The sequence below is a fragment of the Zalophus californianus genome, chromosome 2 (genome assembly GCF_009762305.2).
Source record: "Zalophus californianus isolate mZalCal1 chromosome 2, mZalCal1.pri.v2, whole genome shotgun sequence".
Lineage (NCBI taxonomy): Eukaryota > Metazoa > Chordata > Mammalia > Carnivora > Otariidae > Zalophus > Zalophus californianus.
The window spans coordinates 175,448,853-175,460,439 of record NC_045596.1 but is presented as its reverse complement, the minus strand read 5'-3'; the positions used below and the strand labels follow the sequence as shown (position 1 = coordinate 175,460,439).

The 11,587-nt window shown below is 41.4% G+C and overlaps 1 pseudogene; it reads left to right on the top strand.

Moving 5' to 3' along the window:
* The first annotated feature begins 5,345 nt into the window (after nucleotides 1–5,345).
* LOC113924064 lies at nucleotides 5,346–9,273 on the top strand (annotated as a pseudogene).
* The last annotated feature ends 2,314 nt before the right edge of the window (nucleotides 9,274–11,587 follow it).

Below are 11,587 nucleotides of genomic sequence, written 5' to 3'. Positions count from 1 at the left end.
CTTTTGTGGCTTTGGAGCTGTTTAAAATTTCAGGTGAAATTTCAGCAGCTGTTGAATTAATTTGACTTAATTTTGTTTCCAAGAAAAAATTTTCATTTTAGTAAAAAATAATTAGGGAAAAATGTATTCAGTAGCATACAAAATCAGTAAGAATGATCTCTGATGAAAATGACAAGTAAATGAGCATTGAATGGTCCTGGGTTTCTGAAGGCAGTAAAACTAAAAGAGATTTTGATATATTTATAAATTGATGAAATGATTTTGGCATACTACATCATATATCAACATGACTGTTGATGTTGTTATAATTTATCTAATTACATAATGGCAACATTAAGGATTTTGTTGTCACCTAAGTTTTAATAATTCAAGTGCATACATTTGATGGAACAGACTTTTCAACTTTTGAATCAATAGCTGTTTTGTTTTTTTTTTTAAGGGAGAGTTATATTTTATTTTTTTAAAGATTTTTATCTCTTTGACAGAGAGGAGACAGCAAGAAAGGGAACACAAGCAGGGGGAGTGGGAGAGGGAGAAGCAGGCTTCCCGCCGAGCAGGGAGCCTGACGCGGGGCTCGATCCCAGGACCCTGCAATCATAACCTGAGCCGAAGGCAGACGCTTAACGACTGAGCCACCCAGGCACCCCGAATCAATAGCTGTTAATTCATACTAAGACATTAAATACTAAGATATTTTCTCTTAAAATTAAATACTTACATAGTAAAAACAATTTTTGAAGTTCTGAAACTGACAGGTACAAATTAACCTCTGTTCTAAATTTGAATGATTCAGTTTTGGTAAGAACACTCATGACATGTACTACCACCTATAGCAGATTGAAAAGAAGATAACATCACATAAATGCCCTATTTTTGATAATTGCTGTTTATTCATTTTTCTGCCCCTGGTGATCTTAACTTCAGATTTTGTTGATCATGGAAATTTTCTAGATAAAAGATGAGAAATTACAAAACTGCCTGTCATAGGCTATGCCAGTTCCAAAATATTATCTCTGGACAAGCTCTGATATGCTAATAAATGTCCTGTGATCCAGACTGTACAGGTAATGTGTGAAGACAACAGTGAGACACCTCCAAGGACATGGTAATAAGATACCCCCCGAGATTTAAACTAATTAAGTCAGCATGTGGTGAGATGAGCCCCACTATTTTCTAGAAGTGATACTAACTCATTTGAGAAAGAAAATGTGTACAGAAATAGTCAATTTGCCAAGAGTTTGGAGAAACAAAATATGACAGTACATACGGTGTTATCCATGGAAGGGAGGTACTGAATCCAAGACATGTGAGCAGTTTAGTGGCCCAAAGTGTTCTTTTCTTCAGGTAGTATCAGTTTATCAAGACTTGCTGCAGTTTGGGAAGAACATACTTGAGACTCACCACTTTGGGCTCTAATTGCAAGCTTAACTGAACCACCTTCTGATTTGCTAATATGACCTCCGAGCTATCATTCAGGAAAAGGAGGAACTCTGGATGAGAGCATCGGAATTCCGTTCCACACATAGCAAAATCAGAGAAGCTTTCTGATTTATACATTAGTCTCATGTGAATTTAGTTTGTATAGTTCGGCCCCGAAGTCTGTCAATTTAGTCTATGAGTTCTGAACATTCTGAAAAATATAGTTCCTGACTCTTTAGGACAAAGAACCAAAGCCCAGACAGTGTATTGCACAAACTTCACTCTTTGGGGCTTCTCCATAGCCAGGCTACCGCCTTCTCTTACTAATAGTCTCTGTCTCACCGAGACTGCACTCAAACTTCATCACAGACATTCTGGGCAGTTATGCTAAGGGGTAGGACAAACCCTGACATGTTTGGAACATAAAAAGTAGCAACTGGGCAGGGAGAAGAAAGAAACCATTTTATCACAACGTCTAACTGCAACATGGCAATAGCTCTTGGGTCAAATGATAGATTTTCACCAGTTGGATAGGATCAGGTCTAGAAAGGGTACTTCACACTGCTCTCTTATTCATCCATGAACACACGCTATAATAGTTATCTGTACTGTGTAGAAAATTACCCCAAAGTATAGCAGCTTAATACAGTGAGCATTTATTATCTTACATGCAGGTCAAATCTAGGAGTGGCTCAACTGGCGGTTCTGGCTCAGTGTGCCTCATGTTTCTCTCAAGCAGTCAGACCTGCAGTCACCCGAAGACTTGACTGGGGCTGGCTGGTCCGCTTATAAGATGACTGCCTCACAGGGCTGTTGGCAGGAGGCCTCCGTTCTGTACTGTGTGAGCCTCTCCACTGGGCTGTTGGGTATCCTCATGACCTGGCAGCTGGCTTCCCTCAGCTTTCTTCAGGTCCAAACAAGGAAGGACCTTGTCTCTGAAGCTGTCACCATCACTTCCACTTCATTGTATTTTACTAGTTTTTAAAGATATTAGAGGAAGAGCACACACAAGCATGAGGGAAGGGCAGAGGGAGAGGGACAAGCAGACTCCATGCTGAGCAGGGAGCCCGACGCAGGGCTCGATCTCAGGGCCCCGAGATGATGACCTAAACTGAAGGCAGACGCTTAACTGACTGAGCCACCCAGGCTGCCCCTTCATTTTATTTCTTAGAAGCAAGTCACTAAGTCTATCTCACACTCAAGGCGGGAGGGGATTATGCACCACCTTTCGAAGGGAGGAGCATCCAAGGATTCAGGTTCACATTCAAAAAACCACGCACACACACATCCTGGGTTATGCCTGGGTTCCTTGCTGGTGCACGATCAGTATCTCTCAAGGGTCTCCACACTGGGGAAAACGGGTTCAGGAAGAACTCTTTATTAATGGGCATGACATATGACATTATCAGAGGTCTTCATCATAACCTTCTCTAAACACCATCATCTTAGAAATTTAGATTACTTGTCTCTAAATAAATATCTCATTAAGCATAAGTTTAACTTCTCTAGGCTAAGTAGAAATTATTATTAATAAAAATCCTGAAGGGTAAGAATGTTGAAAAGGAGAGTGTTGAAAATAATACAAAAACTATTCTTTTTTTTTTTTTAATTTTTTAATTGATCTCTGCACCCAACGTGGGGCTCAAACCCAACCCAGAGATCAAGAGTCACACACTCAACCAACTGAGCCAGCCAGGTGCCTCCAGAAAAACTATTTTTAATACATACTTAGTAAACTCACCAACATTTTTTTTAATTTGCATTTATTTAATAAATGTGTATAGAACCTACTACATGTCAGGCACTGTTAAAAGCAGTTTACACATAAGTGGTTGATTACACATGAAGTCATTTAATTCTCTGAACAGTCAGATAAGTAATACCACTATTTTACAGATGTGGAAATTGAGGCACAGACAGGCTAAGTAACTGTGCTAAGGTCACTGGCAAGTAAATGGCATTTGGCTCCAGAGTTCATGATCTTAACCCCATTCAGCACTGCCTTTTAGAGATTCCAAAATACGGTGGGCTTCCTAAGTGCTAGTTAGGAAAACAGCTGAGGATTTGCCTTGCTTATTAGTCTTTGTTATTTTTAAAGTTCTTAAACAGCGTGAGACAAAACAATAGGAAAACTTAAAAAGCATTATTGGTCTTCCCCTGAATTCAATAAGATTTACTAGAAGAGGGGGATGCCTGGCTGGTTCAGTTGGTAGAGTGTGTGACTCTTGATCTCTGGGTTGTGAGTTCAAGCCCCACAATGGGTGTAGAGATTATTTAAAAATAAAATCTTTAAAAAAAAATTACTAAAAGATGGCCCTCATGTTAAGGCTATAGGTCATTCTGTCCAAAACTTTAAAGTGGTTCTGCTTATTATTAACTAACTGGTAAATCGTGGTGGTGTTTTTGTTGTTTTTACTTATAAAAGTAATATAATTTCATTTTAGATAATTTAGGAGGTGGGGAGGAAGTCCTTCTAATCCTATGGCCCACCCTCAAGCACCACCGCTTTTATCATTTTGGTGGCTGGTTCTTAGTGTGCAGTCCAACCATTAATGAAGGGAGATGATCTCTTTCAGACCCTTGGATCTTAAAGCTTTATAATCCCCACTGTCGACCTGCTGTTTTATCACAAGAGGGCACCAGGAAACAGGATCGTTTTACCTCTCTTGATTAGCAAATTGGTTCCCTTGGAGAATTTTATTATCCTTACTAATCTGACCCATATTAAGGCTACTTGAGACCAATAATTTTTTTTTCAGCTGTCAAATGATTCTTTATTGAAATTTTCCTTTCTAGTTTTTTTTTTTTTTTAAAGATTTCTTATTTATTTATTTGACAGAGAACAAGAGAGGGAACACAAGCAGGGGGAGAGGGAGAGGGAGAAGCAGGCTCCCCGCTGAGCAGGGAGCCCGATGCGGGGCTCCATCCCAGGACCCTGGGATCAGGTCCTGAGCCGAAGGCAGACACTTAACGACTGAGCCCCCCGGGCGCCCCTCCTTTCTAGTTTTTAATGAGCTGGGCATTCCATTGCACCACTGTTGTTAGCATCTGTGACATCATGAGGGTGGTGGCCATCAACACTGCAGCCCACAGACTGGGCGTTTCCAGAGAGTTCTCTGGCTCAAGATCGGTGCCACATCTGTCGGGCAGTGTTGACAGTCACATCCAAAGTGCTATTTCCACTGTGCTTAATGTTTTTTCTGCTTCTTTCTGTCTTTTGTTGTTGTTACCGTCAATAAGAAATTTACTTGTTTTAAAAAAATCCAAATGCTGGCATTATCCAGAAAAATTTAACAGGTTTATTTATAATCATTATAAAGTTGAACTGCTGAAACATGTTCACTGAAACATTTTGACTTGCATTAATGCCTTATGTCCCCGCATTTATATTAAAAATTCACACACAAATGACAATGGAAAACCTGCCAATACCTGATTTCTGTCCCCTATTTTTCCAGTTGCAATCACATACTTAGGTACATTTTGACCCCATGGAAAAAAAAATACCTAACGTTCAGAACTACCTATAACAGGAAGAAGAGAAAAAAAATTTTTTTTTGATAGCACACAGGTTGATGTCTTCAAAGAGGCCCACTAGATAGGCCTCACTTGCCTCCTGCAAAGCACCAATAGCTGCGCTCTGGAAGCACAGATCTATTTTGAAGTCCTGAGCAATTTCTTGCACCAGACGCTGGAAAGGAAGTTTGCGGATCAGAAGTTCAGTGGACTTCTGATAACGTCTGATTGCACAGAGTGCCACGGTCCCAGGCCTGTAACGATGAGGTTTCTTCACCCCTCTAGTAGAGGGCGCACTCTTTTTTTTTTTTTTTTTTTTTTTTTTTTTTTTTTTTTTAGATTTTATTTATTTATTTTACAGGGAGAGACACAGCGAGAGAGGGAACACAAGCAGGGGCAGAGGGAGAGGGAGAAGCAGGCTTCCCGCTGAGCAGGGAGCCCGATGCGGGGCTCGATCCCAGGACTCTGGGATCATGACCTGAGCCGAAGGCAGCCGCTTAACGACTGAGCCACCCAGGCGCCCCAGAGGGCGCACTCTTGCGAGCAGCTTTTGTAGCCAGTTGCTTCCTCGGTGCTTTACCACCAGTCAATTTGCAGGCACTCTGCTTTGTACGAGCCATGGTACAGAAACCTCCTTACTTCCCCCTTCTCCTTCGGCTGGAGCTCAGCCAGCTGGAGGTGGCGCTGGCATTGGCAAGCGACGGCGGCTGTGAACACCTTTCTGTCTCTTGGTGGCCCCTTGAGGGCTTTGATAATCAGGGCAGAGGCAGAAGGTACCACTTCAATCCGGGCCTGTTCTGAATGTCAGTTTCACCGTAATCCTCATACCCTTCCAATCACCTGTTGCCTTGGTGATGTCATCACCAACCTTTTTTGGAGAAAGACGCAGGGGGAGCCTATCATGCCAGGGCAGATGTGGCCTCAACTTCCCCACCAGTGCGCCTCACCTATGCAACTTTGATCTCGTTGGGGTTGAACTTAGGCAGCATGATGGAGGCAGCTGATGTTGGGTCAAACTGGATCGGGGACAACTGAAGACAGCTGCACCCTGGCCTCCTTCGAGCTGAAAGCCAAAAGCTAGATTTCAATATTTTCTTAAACATAAACTAGGAACAGTTCCTTTCCTGCCTTCTTCAAAGAGAGAGAGATTTTAATATTTTAGAGCATTCACCAAGAGTAGACCCAGTGACCCTAACCACATCCAACGGGAGGCTCAGGCATTATGCCCTCCCCCAGAGAAGGATTGCTGCTGGCCCAACTGCAAACTCTGTAAAGAAAGGTTTGCTCAAATCCTATTCTTTAGCATTCCTCTCAAAGGAGTTTCATAACTTCATATAAATTTAAATGCTCTTTCTGAATTTAGAGTTTCTGCTTCTAGAACCAACTCTGCCTTCCTGTGGCTCAGACCTTTGAACGAGCCCCTGTTCTGCGTGAAAAAGCATTCCTAATGCTGAAGGCCCATGCAATTTTTACAACTAGTAAGTAGGCTAGTCCCTGATGGGCTAATCACTTCTTGAGTTCTATGCTTTCCGAAAGTCAGTCGTTTGTTCCCAAACTTGTTTATGCAAGTTGTGCTTAGTAATTACATAATTTAATTCAATATTACCCAAAGCAGACAAAGAGGAGCATGAAGAGAGTTGTGATCTCTTTGAAAATAAGTTGAATGCTTGGGAAGAACTGATAAAGACCTACCTGATATCAGGACCTATCTCTAAAGATAGGTCTTTATCACGCCTTAAGAAAATCTGCTGTGGAATTAGGTGTGGGTGAAACAAACGTGTAAGTTTAGGTGGAGGAATCCAGCGGAATTCTGCCCTCAGTTTTCTCCACAGGTGTCTTGAGTCCTCACTCCACTGAAACTAAAATTGCCAGCACTATTTGCTAGTGTTAATGCATGTCCATCCGTAGACTCCCCTCCAAGAAAAGGCCTTTTAGCCCGATATCAAAGGAACGATGGATGAATAGACTTGTATGTTTTTAAGTAAAAATAACATTTTAAGGATATTTATTATAAGTTTGTGATTCCCCACTTTAACTGACTTTTCTCTTTAACTGACCAGCTACGGATCCTGGCTACCTAGGGAAGAGAGCTTCTACCATAGACTTCCATGAGCTGCCAACCACGCAGAGGTAGGGGAATAACGCACTGCAATGCTTGCTAGTGACTTATATATACTGTCAGGTGAATAACCTCATTTTTATAAAGATTACACATAGAACCCCTTATCTCTGGGTTAAATGCACTTGATTTTTAATAGAGCAGATTTTTAGAATTCAATTACCTATAATCTGTCTAGGTCTATTAGCTGAAAGAATGGTTTTAGGTCTTTCAGCTTATCCCATAACTGTGCCTAAAATATGTTTTCTTTTTACTTAAGGCTGACTGGCACAACTGTAGATGTATGGTATATATTGCTTAAATGTGTAGAGCCCAAAAGGGAAGTGTATGACTTGTATTTACCCCTGTGGTTAGTGAACCTCTGCCATAGTGCTCAATATATTTTATAACTGGAAAAAGAATAACCCACACTTGATCCCATATGATCTTTACATTTTAACTTTATCATAATGCAGTAAGAAAAATTGGAAAGCTCTTTACTGAATTACAGATAAATTGTTAAATTTTGTTTGTGCCAGATGACAGAAAATGCCTTTGAATTTTGAAATATGAAGGGGGAAACCTCGTGCTGTAAATGATATTTTGCTAAAGTTAGCTTCCTCTTTCTGCAATATATTAGGGCCCCTTCCTTATATTTCAAGTCTTGCCAAAAGAAGAGCCATATTATTGCATCAAGGGTAAGTGCCCATCCTCGTCTTCCTCCTCCTCAGCAGATTCTTAAATTTTATTCAGCTGTCCATCCAGTCCACAGGTAGACCTCAGTCAGTCCATGCCAATGCGTGTTTGGCCTTTCCCTGGTCCACAGGTATGCCTATACCTTAAATTTGCCTAATACAAGCTAAGGGACGACCTTATCCTTGAGGGAGATTTTCCTTCTATCACTGGATGTGAATAGAGGACGGCAATAGGGAAAAAATGTAGTTGCTTCAAGAGATAATATCTCAGCAAGCGTGAGCTGGGTTTTCTGTTACTTACAGAAATGTATCCTAACTGATACAAAATACCAACATTTTCCAAGAAATTTTGCCTCAGTTTGTAAGTGGCCTGCTTTGCTAATGTAGTTAGTACGTGCCTGGTCTATCTGTTGAACAATCCAGCGCCACCAGCTGTGGTGGGGATGGCAAATTGAAGAGGGGCAAGAGTGCGTACGTGAGGAGGCCAGATGAGAGGGGTCGTTAATGAGAGATGGTGGTTTTGGGGTGGACCGTTAAAGATAGGGACAGATGGAAAAAGAGCCATTTAGGAGGTAAAAGTGATAGGATTCAGGGATGGACTAAATATTGGGGGAAGGGAGTAACAGGCTGGCAAACATTACCCAGGGTTTCTACTCTGTAAGTAGATGGATGGTGGTCTACTCCCTGAGCTCCAGAGCCCAGGAAGAAGACAGGGTTTGATATTAAAGAACAAGAATTTGATGTTGGGCACATTGATTTTGAGATGCCTTTGAGACATCCGATTTAGATTTTTCTACAGCAGCTCAGGACATAATTTATCCTTTTAAAATGGACAATTTGGGGGATTTTAATACATTCACAGAGCTATGCAATCATCATTACTAATTTCTTTTTTAATGTATATCACTCCAAAAACCAAACCCCATGCCCATGAGCAGTTATTTCTCTTTCCTTCTTCCTCCCAACCCTGGCAACCACCAGTCTCCTCTCAGTGTCTGGATGTGCCTGTTCTGGACAAGCAACTCATCACAGAAAATGGATCCTCAATCAACTTACTGGCTGATTTCTCATCATAAATCATGGAGATTTTCCTCTCCTGGGGATGGCATCCACAGGCATTCAGAACGGTCCAGCACTTGACGTACGATCGTAGGCTGTCCTGTGATACAGCCTCTAGCAGAATTAGGCTGTCCCGAACCCCTGGTAGTAGAATCATTTAACTTTGTACCAGGAAGGTTGGGAAAGCACCAAAATCCGCAGGTGGTATGTGCCCAGGCCGATTCGAGGAGTTCGTGCTGTGAAACCTACAGTTCTTATGAAGTTGTCTAAAATGAAAACACACGTCAGCAGGGCATGTGATGGTTCCATGTGTGCTAAGTGTGTTCATGACAGGACCAAGCGTGCTTTCCTTATCGAGGAGCAGAAAATCATCGTGGAAATGTTGAAGGCAAAAGCACAGAGTCAGAAAGCTAAATAAAAAAATGAAGTTATTTTTAACTTTATTTTATTTTATTTTTGAGTAATAAAAGAAATAAAAAAAATCATGGAGGCTAGAAGGCAGTAGTGTGGTTTGTTTATTTATTTATTTATTTTTCAGATTTTATTTTAAAGTAATCCCCACACCCAGTATGGGGCTCAAACTCACAGCCCTGAGATCAAGAGTCGCACGTTCCTCTGACCTAGCCCACCCAGGCGCCCCTAGGGTGATAAAGTCAAAGTCCTGAAGCAAAATTGTCAACCAGTTGAAAACAGGTGCTCACAAACAGATATTTGTACACCAGTGTTCACAGCAGCATTATTCACAATAGCCAAAAGGTAAAAACAAACCAAGTATCCATTTACAGAAGAATGGATAAAAAACTATGTATTATGTCCATATAGTGGAATACTACTTGGCCATGAAAAGGAAAGAAGTATGGATACATCCTCCAACATGGATGAACGTTGAAACATGCTGAAGTGAAGGAAGCCAGACCCAAAAAGCCACATGCTGTATGATTCCATTCATCTGATGTGTCAAGAATAGGCAAGCCTACAGAGACAAAAAGTAGACTAGTGGTTGGCAGGTGGTGAGGAGAAGGGCAGTTGGGAAGTATCCTTTTAGGATAAAGGAAATATTCTGGAATTGAACAGGGATGATGGTTGCATAGTAGCGTGACTATACTAAAAATCATTGAATTATACACTCTAAAATGTTTAAGATTGTGAACTATGTTACATGAAATTTACTAAATTTAAAAATTGTCTATATCAGAATTGGGAAAAGATGATGAGACTGGTTCCCAATATCTGGATAAAAAGAACAAAACTGAATTTATTGCTGGCTCTAGTAAGGGAGAACTGTGCTTGTCAGGCATGGTCTCCAGGAACAGAGCAGACTGCTGATCTCATGTAGGGTTTTTGAGAAGTGTGGAATTCATGGGTCGGTGAGCTTTCAGAAGTGTGAGTGGGTTGACATCATCTGTGGAAGTGTGGTTGCTCGGGTGAGACCTATTGATTGGCTGGTGCTCGGGTGCATTTCTACTGGAGCAGGTCCATACTAATTTATTGGCTGATTTTCTTTTTAAGATTTTATTTATTTATTTGAGAGAGAACATGAGCAGGGGGGAGAGGGAGAAGCAGGCTCCCTGCCGAGCAGGGAGCCCGACATGGGGCTCGATCCCAGGACCCTGGGATCATGACCTGAGCCGAAGGCAGATGCTTAACCCACTGAGCCACCCAGGTGCCCCTGTTGGCTGATTTTTATAAGCAAGAACCAATACCAGTTGATTTGCAAAAGCATGTTCACTTCAGCTAGTTGTCACGGTAGACTGAAGAGACTTAAAACCAGTTCTTGGTGGCTCCTTGTTACCATGGCTACAGAATTATCAGTCTTTCCCTAAATTTGTAGGATCTGTCTTATTCTCATACCAGCCTCTTCACTTACGTAACCTCTTCCCATGCTCTCTCTCGGGATCTGGTCAACAAGAGGGAAAGGGCAGGAATCTCCTTCACTACTGGCTCTGTGCTTCTTTACTCGTGTATTTATTCAATAAATTCGTCTTATGGGATACAGAGGAGGACATTAACAGAGTCCCTCTCTCAGAGTCTAGAGATGGAGCCCAATGACACAGTGGATTCCAGTTCGGTGAGGAGGAATGCCCAGGGAAACCCGAGGAGGTCACTCGTTCTGTCTAAGAGAGAGAGGGAGTGTCACAAAGGAGGAAAGCCTTGAGTGGACCTTGACCCTGACTCAGTCCTGGCCCTTACTCTATCAGTGTTAAGTATGCAGGACAAGTCAGGAGAAAAGGCCTTCCAAGGGAAGCAAGTTCACAGTATATCGTGACTAAATTTCTATGTCAGTTCATCTAGATAATAAATTAATATTTGTTATCTTGTGCTAGGCATTTTGCCAAGTGCTTTAAATGGAATATCTTACTAAAACTTCGCAAAAGCCTTATGATTAGATACCACTGTTGACCTCATTTGCCAATGAGAAAACTTAGTCTCAAAGGACTAGAGAACTTGCCCAAGGTTATGTGGTAAGTAGTAGAGACTGGATTCAAATACAGTCTGACTTGTAGCTACTTGGGCCCTTCGATAAATTACAAGTTCAATAGAGGGAAGAAAAGCCTGGCCTATAGAAGAGGGCACTTGATTGTAATGTGAAGTACACTTAATCCACCTTAATGAGACATTTATGTTTGGGGCACAAATCGTGATTTGCATTCAAAAAGTATTTTAATATTATAAAAAAGTATTTTGATACCATATATATCCCATAATTTAACAGATGATAATAACTTCATTGAGTAATTCTGATTGAGCCATCAAGTAAAAGGAACTAAAATTTACAGAGAAGGGACACCTGGGTGGCTCA